Source organism: Gossypium hirsutum, chromosome A03 (genome assembly GCF_007990345.1).
Source record: "Gossypium hirsutum isolate 1008001.06 chromosome A03, Gossypium_hirsutum_v2.1, whole genome shotgun sequence".
Lineage (NCBI taxonomy): Eukaryota > Viridiplantae > Streptophyta > Magnoliopsida > Malvales > Malvaceae > Gossypium > Gossypium hirsutum.
Window position 1 is genome coordinate 111374054 of NC_053426.1, and position 15256 is coordinate 111389309.

The window sequence follows — 15256 nt, forward strand, 5'->3', positions numbered from 1 at the left end:
AAATTTTGGGGTTTTTTACTAAAAAAGTATAAAAAAAATTAAAAAATTCCAAAATAATATACCTAAAAAGTTAATTACTGAAATGGTATAGTCAGGGTGGTCACGCCACTCTGACAGGCGGCACCACCCTGACAAACAGTACCGGTACAGTAAAAAAAACTCTAGAAATGAAAAAAAAAGAGCTGAAAACGGGAAAAAAAAATATGGGACATGTGGGTGCCAGAGGTGGCACCAGTGTTGCCTCTGGCAGAGGCGGCACCGGTGCCCAAGGTCCCTTTATTGCCGATTTGACCCCTCATGCAGAGGGGTTTTGTTGTTTTGTTTGGGGGACCATAATTTATGGTCCTCAATGTGCTTGAGTTTCGGGAGCAGAAGGAGAAGAAGAAAAAGAAAAGAAGGAGAAGAAAGAAAAAGAAGGGGAGGAGGAGGAGGAGAAGAAGGAGGCCGACACTTGAGAGAAGAAAAAAGAAAAAAAAAAGAGAAGGAGAAGAAGAGGGAAGGAAAAAGAAGGAAATAAAAAGGTAATTTTTTTTTATAAATTTGGGTAACCTTAATGTTAGTTTAAGTTATTTATTTTAGTTATTATTATTATTGTTGATGATTGATTTGCTTAAATCAGATATAATTTTTATTTTTATTTCTTTGCAAGGTGTTATTTAGTTAAGAAGTGATATTAAGGTATGTTCGTATTTATTTTATATTTTCATTGAAGTAATATGCATGTTATGTGGCAAAGAATATTTTATTCTTATTATTTTATGTAATTTATTTGTTAAGTGTGTTTTAAGTTGATTAAATATATTTTTTAAATTTATTTGACTTATGATTATTTTAATTTTTTTATTTTTTATGTGATGGGGGTTTAAAACCTTCTATAAAAAGTAGTATAAAAGTAAAATACTAAAAATATATTAATAAAAAAATAAAATATGAAATAAACTTTTTTGAGCAAAGTGGTGCTGACGAGTTTTTTACTAAAATAATATAAAAAAATAAAATATGAAAATAGTATATTTTAAAAAATAAAATTTGAAAATAAAAAAATACGAACAAGGTGCCAAAGTCAGGGTTATTTATTAAATTATAAAAAATACTTAAATAATACATTTGAAACATTTTTTGCTAAAATAATATAAAAAAATACGAAAATAATATTAAATTTAAAAAATAATATACGAAAGTAAAAAATACAAATAAAGTGATAAAATCAGGGTTATTTATTTAAAAAATATAAAAAAATACTTAAATAAATAATACATTTGAAACATTATGTACTAAAATAATATAAAGAAATAAAATATGAAAATAATATATTTTAAAAAATAAAATCCAAAAATTAAAAAATACGAACAAGGTGCCAAAGTCAGGGTTATTTATTAAATTAATATAAAAAACACTTAAGTAATACATTTGAAACAATTTTTGCTAAAATAATATAAAAAATAAAATACATAAATAATATATTTTAAGAAATAATATACGAAAGTAAAAAATACGAATAAAGTGGTAATATATAAAAAAACACTTAAATAATACATTTGAAACATTTTTTGCTAAAATAATATAAAAAATAAAATATACTATATTATATTTTAAAAAATAATATACGAAAATGTTTTACTTATTATTATCATTTTAAAATAATAATAAAAATATTTGTATTTAAGTTGGATATATTTAATTTTTTAATGTAGTATAGCAAAAAAAATATGTTGTCGAAAAAATTGTTTGCTATTTTTTTATAAGTTATTCTAATAAATATTTAAAATCTATCAAACATTAAAATTAATAACCGAAATTTATTTTGAAACTGCAGGCATCGCAATGGCTTCATTGATCAATAAGGAACTTTCTCACATATGTGACACAGTTAATAATACGGTAATATATTGTTATTTGTTAAGTAAGGGTTCCATTAAAAAAAGATCTACGTAATTTAAGAAAATAAATTATGTTATTATAACTATTTTCTGTAACTTAACACTGTCAGGACTCGTACCGCATATTAAGGGGTCGGGTGAATGGTGTAGGATATTCCCCGGATGCACGACTGATGCCCTACTTAGACCTAGCTGGATTCGGGTCAGCAGCATTGACCCGGACGTTCGATTTGCGGTACAATTTAATATCCGCATTGGTCGAGCATTGGCGACCGGAGACCCACACTTTTCATTTGCCGTGTGGGGAATGCACAGTCACTCTGAAGGATGTTGCATTACAGTTTGGGCTTCCGATTGACGGGGATGCAGTCACGGGCGTAAGTGCGATATCTGAGCCGACTGCACTTTGTTATAGCCTACTAAGAGCCTTACCTGGCGATGCTGAGTCTAATTTTTCGGAGCTGAAATTTACATGGCTAAAAGCCAATTTTCAGCATTTATCAAATAATGCCACCGAGGAAGAGTTGGTGTGCGCAGCTCGAGTGTACATTATGCATATCATAGGGGGTGTACTGATGCCCAATTCGAACAACAACAGGGTTCATCTCCAGTATTTACCTCTGTTAGCTGATCTGCGTAGTGTTCGCTCCTATAGTTAGGGTTCTGCAGTTCTAGGTATGTTGTATCGTGAGCTTTGTCGAACGACAAAGCCTGATGCTGTAAACATGGGCGGATGCCTTATATTGTTGCAATCATGGGCTCTTTACCGGATGCCATTCTTGGCATCGGTTAGTCACCAGCCATACGTATATCCACTAGTTAACAGGTGATAAAATTTAACTTGTTAGTAATTGACAATTTCTTTATAATGATACTATTCTAACGATACTATATTTATTTGAAAATTGTTTTCGTAGATGGAGTATTTATCCGGGTATCGAGAGGTCGTACACTGTCCCGATATAACGTCTGATGATTGACAACATGCCGGGGAAGGGGTAAGCTATTCAAATATTCGTGACATGTAATTGCTTTATATATCTTACTCCAACCGTGTTAAATTTTAATCATGGTATTAATCGTGCAGTTTATATGGATGCCATACCGTAGACCAGAAATTGCGGCTATTATACCCTCGTCTGCCTATGTTGATTCTCATTTGTGGTGCACTAACGCACCAATTATCAGTTTCAATGTAGTCGAGTAGTACCACGGGGATCGAGTACTACGATAGTTTGGTTGCATCCAGTACATCCCGGATCCGCCAATGCAGGTGGGGGAGGAGGTTCACGGGAAGAACAAGAGAGGGAGACATGGACAGCATTGGGGGGTTACGCACCGGAGATATATTGCGGTGTGGGAGAGTTGGATGGCTCGAAGACCTCAGATGGATATGTCTTCCGATTTGCGCCCATTGTTAGAGTACATACAATGGTACTCTAGTATAGGGAAACCATTTGGCGGGCAATGACTATTTTCCGGGCTCATCGGGGGGCGGATACCATTAGGGGTTAAATATATTTGGGTCGTACCCACCGCAGCACAGCACCTCTCCCGGCCCATATCCACCGCATTATAGCACTACCTCCGGGCCGTATCCACTGCAGTACTCCACTCCTACTGGGTTGTATCCACCGCAGCATGGCACTCCTCCCGGCTCCAGTTCATCGATGCCATTCGAGGCATATGATTTTTCTTCTATGTATCAGACACCCTTACCTGCAACTGAAGAGGATGTTGGTCGTCGCAATCACCCACAACGTGAACGTCGACCTCCGCAGAAATATACCCCTAGGACCACACCATCGAACCATCAATTTTAGGGGTTTCTTGGGTTTTGATATTAAAAAGTTTGTATTTTTTTTGTATATATTTAATTAGATTAATTGGAACTTTGAAACGTGGAACAAAATTTGACCATAACGTAAATTAGATTAATTTGGACATTTTTGAACATTAAAACACTAAAACTTGTAACAAACTTAGTCTTGTAATATAAATTGGAACAAACTTTAAATACATTACAACATTAATCTAATTGGAACATTAATTAAATTGGAACATACTATTACCGATATATATATAGAGATTTCATGGACGTATGAAATGGATGATACATATGTAGTTATATATGCAAGTTGAGTAAATGTAAACTCAACCATTACATTGTTTGTATATGTGACTAATTCGTTGATTGAGTGTAGGTAATTGGTAAAAATTACCTTGCGATGGAATGTTTGGTTATGTGTGCTTCATGAGAATTTAATGATAATTATATTAAGTTTTATTGTGTAATTGACCATGGGATCCATGAAATGGTGAGTTCATGATTAGTTGAAAATGATATTATGATAAATATCATTATATTGTACAAAAATAGTTTGACTGGATTTTGAACAAATAGAAAAATATTTGCAATATAATTTTTTTCATATAAAAATAAATACATTACAACATAAGTTCAATTCCTACCTGATCGTGACGATTGTCCGACATGATAGTTTCGTTGCGGGCATTTACTCCGATTATGACCAGCTAACCTGCATGATCCACAACGCGTACCATCGAATTTCTCCCTAATGTCCATTTCATTACGGATTCTAGTTGATTGCGGACAACCTCTCAGATTCCTGCGTAGACCTCTGTCTGGGACAAGTTCGAAAGTCATCGGAGGCACTTCCCACGTAAACAGGTCAGGCAGGACATGGAACTCATTTTCCCATACACGTAACGTGCGATTGAGTGTGTACACATCATCGACAAATTGTTCAACATTAAGGTTCACTTTAGCACACGCTGCCACGACATGCGCACACGGATAATGAAGTGTTTGGAATCTCCTGCAATCGCATTGTCTATTCCGGAGATCAACTCCATAGGACCTAGGTGGTAGACCGGGTCGACGACCAATGGTCTCCGTAACTCGAAACGTTTCAAGGCGTCGTGAATATATTTCTACATTCATCGACCTCGCCATCCGACGGTTTGCAACCATTGCATCCCTGACATCTTTGACAAACACGTGTCCCGCCTCAATCTGGTTAACTTGTTGCTGACCCATTCTTGGCATCAAGGTAGCCAACCTGTAGAATGTAGCCGAGAAGACTGTTGAAATCAGAAGATGCCGTGTTTTCAACAATACAGCGTTGACCCCCTCCACTAAGTTTGTGGTCATCTGACCATAACGAAAGCCCTCGTCAAAACTTTGAGCCCATTGCCACGGCTCCATAGTACCCAACCACTGTCGGAAAGATGTATTCGTTTGACCCTCCATGTCACTCTCAAGTCGAGTCATTCTTTGGCGAAAAATGTGTGGCTCTAGCTCGTACGCTGTATATGTATTAGGAAAAGATAAGTTACAGTATTACTCTAAAAACTTATATTGAAAAGATAAGGCAATCATTTACCTATTTTCATAAATTGTCTTTTCTAGTCTATATTTTTATAATCTCTAATGAAGTTAGCTGCGATGTGACGGATGCAGTAAACGGATCTCCATGGTACACCGGAACGTCTAATAGCGGCAATTAATCTTTTCCTTCTATCAGAGATAATACAAATATTATCGTTGCTAATAACATACCTCCGCAGGTTGGTAAGGAAGAATTCCAACGATTCCATGTTCTCCTTATCTACAATGGCAAATGCTATCGGGAGCACGTTCCTGTTGCCGTTTTGAGCAACCGCAAGAAGTAAGATCTGTGTATATTTTCCATATAGCCAGGTCCCAACCACTTGCACAAATGGCTTGCAGTGGGGAAATGCGCGCACACATGGATCAAACGTCCAGAACATCCGATGGAAAATTCTTTTTCCCGACTGTAGTTGGTCATCCGGGCCGTAATAAGGTCGTGTCTGTAACTCAATGACGGTCCCTGGTACGTACTCCCGCATAGCTGCTATCCATCCTTGTAGCTCGTTATACGACGCATCGAAATCCCCATACAATTGTTCCATTGCCATCTGTTTTGCTATCCATGCCTTTCGATATGACACTCGATACTGAAATCGTGCTTGTATTTCGGCAATCAGTATCGAAACTTTAATGGTCGGCATGTCCTTCACCATTGGCATGATACACGTACAGATAGTTTTAGAATCAAGTTTTCGATGATCTTCTGTCATACGTGTTGATGTGCATGTGTGAGGCCCAACAAATTTGCGTATCTCCCACATCTGCGAATTTTGAATAAATGCAGCTCGTACTCGCCAATTGCAGCCTTCCGCCGACTTCCAACACTCTCCAATATATAATGTCGGTTTAGACACTGCAACTTTATAATCTACTGATATATTCATGCTATACTGCTTAATAGCAAATACGCACTCTTCTTTACTTTCGAATCTCTGGTCGACGAATAACCCCTCAGGATCAGAATTTACGGCCAGTCGGTGAGTAGAAAGTATTTCAAGGTACTCTAGAAACTCAGCTACATGCGCCGCATCGGGGTCTATGAGCGACATGTATGGCCTAGGATTATTGTGAATCACAATACGTCGCATCTGGTTCCCGACCGAAGACGCGTTAATGTTTCCATCGTCATTCACATCTTCATCGTCAATATCATCGGGGACATCGTCCACATCGGGATCACTATCACTATCGACTTCTTGATAACAAGGACCACTGCTATCGTAACCATCATCACCAACCACATCCATATCGGGTGTAACATTAAGATCGATATCGATCCCATGTATAGTCGATTCACTATCAACGTACGATATTGGAGCCACCATGCACGGTTCTTGAGCTCTATGTTCTTCACCATAAGCAATGAGATCTTCATTTTCCTCCATACTGGCTAACTCAGCAAATAAGTGAATCGGTGTATTTTTGTCACTCCCATTCCCACAATAAAGAGCGATCATTGTCTCTACGTCTTCATCGTCTACAAGTTCCATTTCAGTGAATTTGATTGGATCTGTCGAAACTGGAAACTTGTAAAAAAGTTTCGAGATCCTTCTCCCACAACGTCTAACAATTTTTGCGTTAATTCTTCCCTTCATATTATCCAACGAGACATTTCTATTAAATCTCATTGCTATTTGTTGTCGACATTCAAATATGCATCCAACGGTTGTTGTCAAGATAATTCCATCGAAATAAACACATACAAAAAATTGATTATCCATCTTAAATGCTCAATCTGTTAAAAAATAAACGAACTTTCTCAAAATAATTCCGAACACCAAATAAACTACTTATAATAAAAAAATTAATTACTCAATATGCATGTAATTTTTTCATTCATAAGCTCATAGTTTTTCAGTTCCCATTTTATACATAAACAACATTTATCTTTACATTTAACCATTTAAATTCAGTTCTATGTTTTCTTCCATCTCCGACCTTGTATCTTCCTCTAGAAAATACTGTACAATCCAATTTAGATATTCTTGATTCTCTTCATATTCATCTTCTACAGTCCAATTTGGCAATTCCTCGGGATCTTCTTCCTCTTCAATTTTTATAGCGGGTATTGAATTTAGAAATTCTCTTGGTAATTTCCTAACATCTAATTTATCCATCCATGGTATGTCAATCACATTTTGCTTCCCAGTCAACTTTCGTGAACCTATACTTTGTCTCGCTATTTTCCTTGCTCCATAAGAGATTATAAACTTTACGAAGCATATAACTAGAATCCAATAGGTTCGTTATTTCATCAGGTAATACCAAATATGTTGCCATTTCTAACAATATCTATAACATGCCAAATAAATTTCATAAATATTATCTAATTAACCTAAAACGAATTTTTTAGCCTAATAATATAAAAAATAAAATAAAATACCAAAATAAGTTGTTTGAAAGATTAAGTGCCAAAAGTGCCAATAATGGTACTTAATCTTTCAAACAACTTATTTTGCTAATTTATTTTATTTTTAAAATAATAAGGGTAAAAAACTACCTAAAACACATATAACAAAATAATACATTCTTTACATAATATAAATAAACTTTTTTAGGGTTTTTTTACAATAATAATAACTAACAATAATTATGATTTTTTACTAACAATAATAATAAGGGTTTTTTACTGACAATATTAATAACTAACAACAAAAAAATAAAAATCAACAATAATAATAACAGCAAAAATACAATAACAATATAAAATTTCATTATTTAAAAAAAATTATACCTTCTTTTTTCCTTCTCTTTCTTTTTCTTGTCTTCTCCTTTCTTTCTCTTTATTTTCTTCTCCTTGTTGCTGATTCTTGCTCCCGGGGTTGCTGGTTCTGCTTGGTTTTATAGTGCTTAGGTGCCGCCTGTGGGACCCATATAACTGGTACCGCCTCTGCCAGAGGCAACACTGGTGCCGCCTCTGGCACCCACATGTTCCATATTTTTTATTTTTTTTCGTTTTCAGCTCTTTTTTTTTTACTGTACCAGTACTGTTTGTCAGGGTGGTGCCACCTGTCAGAATGGCGTGACCACCCTGACTATACCATTTCAGTAATTAACTTTTTAGGTATATTATTTTAGAAATTTTTAATTTTTTTATACTTTTTTAGTAAAAAACCCGAAATTTTGCATTTTGCACTTTATTTTTTTTCCTTATAAAATCAGGTGATTTGGGTGATATCACCACTTTTGGCATTGCCATTCAATCATCTCTCCCTCGCAAATCCCACATCGAATAAATTTTTACTTTTTTTTCCTAACGATGAGCAGTAGGCAGTAGTACCTTTCTGCTGTCGCAAATGCATGAAGAATTAAAAAATAAAAAAATAAAAAATTTGTGGCCATGCATAGGCCAAAAGGGAATATTTTTTCTCAACAGCATCTGCAAATAGCAATGATGAAATGAACCAATTATACACTCTTTCTTTCCCCTTTTCTTGTTATCCTTATGCTCTTAACAAAAACGTGTTTCCTCATCTATTTTTTTAATTATAAAATAGTCTATATTTAAAGTTCGTAACTGTCTCTTTTAATGATGTTGTTTTTAATATTTAAACTTCCGTTCTTCTCTTAAGAATACAATATACCTTACTATTGCACCTAACCACTTATTGGTATCTATTATTTTATTTTGCCTATATTCCAATTTTACAAAAAGGGATGGGAAAATCTTTTCTCTTACTTTCAATGTTTCATGATAATTATATTAGGTCTCGATTAAGCTTGAAGTTAAGTTGGATTAAAATTTTAAATAGAGTATAAGTTTTTTCGGTATAAAGATATTGGTCTGGAGAGATATTAGATTGGTTGATCCAAGAATCAATATATATGAGATGGTTGAACCAATATTTTTTAAAGATTTATTTAATTAAATCGATTGGACTGACGAATTAGTAAACTGGGCGCCGGTTCTTTTTCTTAAAAAAAGGACATTAAGCTCCCTATTATTCAATGAAGAAGATAACAGTTTAACTCGAATTGATTCTAGAGAATTTTCAATTAACACACAATAATCTGGTTTTAAAAATTTTGATCCAAAACCGAATAAATTAGTTTGATTTATTGTTTCTCTTAGCATTTTAAAGTTCTTTCCAACAACTTAAAATATAATTTTTTTACGTTATAAAAAATAATTATAAATAAATTAAAATTAAAATTAAAATTTAGCTTCAAATGATTTTGTCTTTAATTGGAATTTGATACTTAGCTTGAGGTTGATCAAACATTTATTTATAAATTTAAGTTTGGTTCGAAACATGGTCAAGCTATTTGAGCTCAAGCTTAATTAAGCTCGTTTACTAATTTTTGTACTCAAGCACAAGCTCGACTTGATAATTAGATAAAGGGTTAATAATATATATTAAGGGTAATAACACAATTTAATAATATAAAAATATAAAATATTTGATAAGGCTCGTGAGTCATTTGAGTCAAATATTACAAAACTCGAATTCAGCTTGATCAATAGCTCAAGCCTGTCTCAATAATTATTGAATCGAGTTTCAAATTTTTTTAATTGAATTTAAGTAAATTATGAACACCAAAGCCTCGCTAAAACTCTAACTCTAAAAAAAGAATACAAATTTTAATTCTGAAAATGATATTATTAAGAGAGAAGGCCACAAATTCTAAACGAAATATTATATGTGTACTGAAAAACTAGTAATGATTGACAAGTGTTTTTAGTCATGTTGTGTACAACTGACACTTAACCAAAAGGATTAGGGCATAAAAGTTAAAATCTCAAAAAGAAATGGCACTTTCTGTTTTCCATTCTTACACATGATGCCCCTTATCCTTCTTAAATGGTCCCCATTAGTAAGCTGGCATCGTAATATGAATGAATATCAAAACAAGTAATTTTCGAAAAGTAGATTAAAATGTGTAAGTTCTTTTTGGTTCTTAGTGAATATATTATGTATTTTTAGTTTCACAATTCATACAATTTTAGATAATTTTTTAGTTTCAAATCCTTTAAGTTAGTTTAACTATAGCAAAAAATAAAACAGAAGTAACTTAAAACGAAAAAATACTTAAAACGAAAAAATAACTAAAAATCAAAATATGCCACAAGAAAATGACGCACGCAAAGTTTTTAAATAAATACTCTTAAAGTATTCTTATTACTCCACAAAAGAAAGAAAGACCTCTATTTCTAGTTAAATTTTCTAAAATTATAGTATAAATTAAATTATCGATAGTTAAAATTAAAATCTATCTACAATTAAAAATCTTAAAACATTTGTTGTAATTTTTATCATTTAATTATGCATAAACATATATATTGCACTTATCTATGCACTCTTTGTTAACATTAATGGGAGACAACATTAATGGCAAACAATACAAAGTGGTGCAAGTTTAGCACCCTAAAGTTGACTTTGAAAAAGTGGCATGGGATAATTTTTTTTTCGTCCTTGAGATAATGGGCTATTTATTGTTTGGTCCTTAAACCTCAACTATAAATAGGCCTTCTCATTTCTCATTTCAATTCATCCCAACCAATCTTTCTCTCTTAGTTTTCTCTCTTCTCCCATTTGAGAATTCTTAAGGAATTCTATTTGTTTGTAATACTTTGGAGATAGTAAAGTTATCATCTGGTGTTAGTGCCCGAAGACGTAGGTATAATTTACCGAACCTCGTTAAATCTCTTGTGTTCTTTCTTGTCCTATTTTTCTTTCAATATTTGAGGGTATAATAGTAGTATTTAATTGTGCTATTAAATTACTATAGAATGGATATTCTGTCTAAGGAAAGACTTGGTATTTAAGAGATCTATGTGATCCACCTCTCTTCCCTGGGAATTGAACTTTGTGTGATTTTTTAGTACAATAATTTACACGCTTCCGACTCTATTGGAACAACAAGTGGTATCAGAGCCGAAGGTTAATCGTAGTATGCTCTGTGGTTGCAGTTTAAACTGATCTTCCACATCAGAAAAGATTTCTTTAGGTATATTGAAAGATTATGGAGAAAACGGTCGGTGTAGGAGCTTCAACATCGTCCATGTGGACAAGACCGACAATTGCAAATGCAAGATTAGCCGTGGAGATCTTTGATGGCACGAGCCATTTTGGTATGTGGCAAAGTGAGGTTCTAGATGCCCTTTTTCAGCAGGGTCTAGACATTGCCATTGATGAAGAGAAACCAGATGATGTACAGGAGAAAGATTGGAAGGCGATCAATCGGTTGGCATGTGGCACAATTCGATTATGCCTTTCTCGAGAGTAGAGGTATGCTTTTTCAAAGGAGACTTCTGCAAATAAGTTGTGGGTGGCACTTGAAGAAAATTTTTTGAAGAAAAACAGTCAAAATAAGCTCCACTTGAAGAAAAGACTGTTTCGCTTCACTTACGTCCCAAGTACCACAATGAATGATCACATCACCAAATTTAATCAGTTAGTCACTGATTTGCTGAATATGGATGAGACATTCAAAGATGAAGATTTGGCTTTGATGCTGTTGGGGTCACTTCCTGAGGAGTTTAAGTTCCTAGAAACTACTCTACTTCATGGCAGGAGTGATATATCTCTGAGCGAAGTCTGTGCTGCCTTATACAGTTATGAACAGAGAAAGAAGGACAAACAGAAAAACTCAATCAGAGATACAGAAGCTTTAGTAGTCTGAGGTCATTCATACACTCGGAAGAAAACTCAAAAGGGGAGATCAAGTCAAAGTCCAGACTCAGGAAAGATGAATGTGCTTTTTGTCATGAGAAAGGCCACTGGAAGAAAAATTGTCCAAAGCTGAAGAATAAGGGAAAAGCTGCTGTAAATGCTTGTGTTGCTAAGCATGATATTAGTGACTCTGAACTATCACTGGTTGCATCATCATCGTCGTTCCATTCAGATGAGTGGATATTGGATTCGGGTTGTACCTATCATATGTCCCCTAACCGGGAGTGGTTCTTTGATTTAGTAGAACTAAATGGAGGAGTTGTTTATATGGGCAATGACAATGCCTGTAAAACTGTTGGGATAGGTTCAATCCAATTAAAGAATAAAGATGGATCAACCAGAGTTCTGACTGATGTTCGGTACGTGCCCAGTTTGAAGAAAAATCTCATCTCATTGGGAGCCTTGGAATCCAATGGTTCAGTTGTTACTATGAGAGATGGGGTTTTGAAAGTGACATCTGGCGCACTTGTGATATTGAAGAGCATCAGGAAAAATAACTTGTATTACTACCAAGGTAGTACAGTTATTGGAGCAGTCGCTGCAGCTTCCGGCAACAAAGAATTGGACTCAATACAGTTGTGGCATATGAAGTTGGGACATGCCAGCGAAAAATCCTTGCAAATTCTGGCAAAGCAAGGATTGTTGAAAGGTGCAAAGGCTTGCAAATTAAAATTTTGCGAGCATTGTGTTCTGGGAAAGCAAAAGAGAGTGAAATTCGGTACTGCTATCCATAATACAAAAGGTATTTTGGAATATGTTCACTCAGATGTGTGGGGGCCTTCCAAGACACCTTCATTGGGAGGAAAACACTACTTTGTTACTTTTGTTGATGACTTTTCCAGAAGAGTTTGGGTGTATACCATGAGAACTAAGGATGAAGTGCTTAGAGTTTTTCTTAAATGGAAAACTATGATCGGAAACCAGACTGGCAAGAAAATCAAGCGGCATAGGACGGACAATGGAGGGGAATATAAAAGTGATCCGTTCTTCGATGTGTGCCAAGAGTATGGTATTGTTCGACACTTCACAGTTAGGGATACACCACAGCAGAATGGATTGGCAGAGCGTATGAATCGAACATTACTGGAGAAAGTTCGATGTATGTTGTCCAATGCTGGGTTGGGCAAGCAATTTTGGGCTGAGGCTGTGACATACGCTGGCCATCTTGTTAATCGTTTGCCATCATCTGCATTAGAAAGAAAAACTCCTATGGAGGTATGGTCTGGAAAATCGGCTACAGATTATGATTCCTTACATGTGTTTGGAACCACTGCATATTACCATGTGAAGGAGTCAAAGTTAGATCCGAGGGCAAAGAAAGCTCTCTTTATGGGAATCACTTCTGGAGTGAAGGGATTTCGTCTTTGGTGCTTAAGCACAAAGAAAATGATCTGTAGCAGAGATGTTACCTTTGATGAATCTGCCACATTGAAAAAGGTAGCAGATAAAGATATTCAGACGAGCAATACTCCACAGCAGGTGGAGTGTACTCCAAAACAGGTGGAGTTTGAGCAGATGGGGATTTGCCCAGTTAATAAGTCTAATTCTCCAGCCACAATGGAGGAATTAGAGGTTGAAGAGGTTCTGACCCAAGAACCACTAAGTACACCAGAACCAGTTGCAGTTGCAAGGCCACAGAGAGAAATTCGTAAACCTGCTTGATTTATTGATATGGTGGCCTACGTCCTTCCCGTTGTTGATGATATTCCTATCACTTATCAAGAAGCAATGCAAAGCTTAGAAAGTGATAAATGGAAAAGCGCCATGGATGAAGAAATGCAGTCTCTCCGGAAGAACAATACTTGGGAGTTGGCGCAATTACCGAAAGGTAAAAGGGCAATCGGATGCAAGTCGGTATTCGCAAAGAAAGATGGATCTCCTAGCAAGAAGGATATTCGCTACAAGGCAAGATTGGTAGCTAAAGGCTATGCTCAGAAGGAGGGAATTGACTACAATGATGTATTTTCCCCTGTTGTGAAGTATTCCTCCATTAGAATTTTGTTGGCCTTGGTAGCACAGTTGAATTTGGAGCTAGCTCAACTTGATGTTAAGACGGCTTTCTTGCATGGTGAGTTAGAAGAGGTGGTCTATATGACTCAGCCCGAAGGATACACAGATGCTGGTGGTAGAAATTGGGTTTGTACACTAAACAAATCGCTATATTGATTGAAGCAATCCCCGAGGCAGTGGTACAAGCGATTTGATAGCTTTATGAGAAGGCAGAAGTACACAAGAAGCAAATATGACAATTGTGTGTATTTGCAGAAGATGCATGACGGATCTTTCATTTATCTACTCTTGTATGTTGATGATATGTTAATCGCTTCGAAGAGCCAAAAAGAGATAGATAAGCTGAAGGCTCAGTTGAATCAAGAGTTCGAGATGAAAGATCTAGGTGAGGCCAAGAAGATTCTCGGCATGGAGATAAGTAGAGATAGACAGAGAGGCAAGCTTTGTTTGAATCAGAAGCAATATCTGAAAAAGGTATTACAATGTTTTGGTGTAAATGAAAACACAAAACATGTAAGTACCCCACTTGCTTCTCATTTGAAACTTAGTGCTCAATTATCTCCGAAAACTGAAGAAGAAAGAGAATATATGGCGAAAGTCCCATATGCTAATGCAGTTGGGAGTTTGATGTATGCGATGGTGTGTACGAAGCCTGACATTTCACAAGCTGTTGGAGTTGTGAGCAGGTATATGCATGATCCTGGAAAAGGACATTGGCAAGCTGTGAAATGGATTCTACGGTATCTTCGAAAAATCGTAGATGTTGGTTTAATTTTTGAACAGGATGAAGCACTTGGTCAGTTTGTAGTTGGATATGTTGATTCCGACTTTGCTGGTGATTTAGATAAACGTCGTTCAACTACGGGGTATTTGTTTACTCTTGCGAAAGCCCCAGTAAGTTAGAAGTCTACCTTACAGTCTACAGTAGCTGTGTCTACTACAGAGGCAGAATATATGGCAGTTACAGAAACTGTTAAGGAGGCTATTTGGCTTAATGGATTGTTAAAAGACTTGGGAGTTGTTCAAAGTCACATTAGTCTATATTGTGACAGTCAGAGCGCTATTCATTTAGCGAAAAATCAAGTCTATCATTCAAGAACCAAATATATCGACGTAAGATATCACTTTGTGCGGGAAGTCTTTGAAAAAGGAAAAATTCTACTTCAGAAGATTCCAACAGCAGATAATCCCGCAGATATGATGACCAAGGTGGTAACAACAATCAAGTTTAATCATTGTTTGAACTTGATTAACATCCTGAGAATTTGAGCACCTTC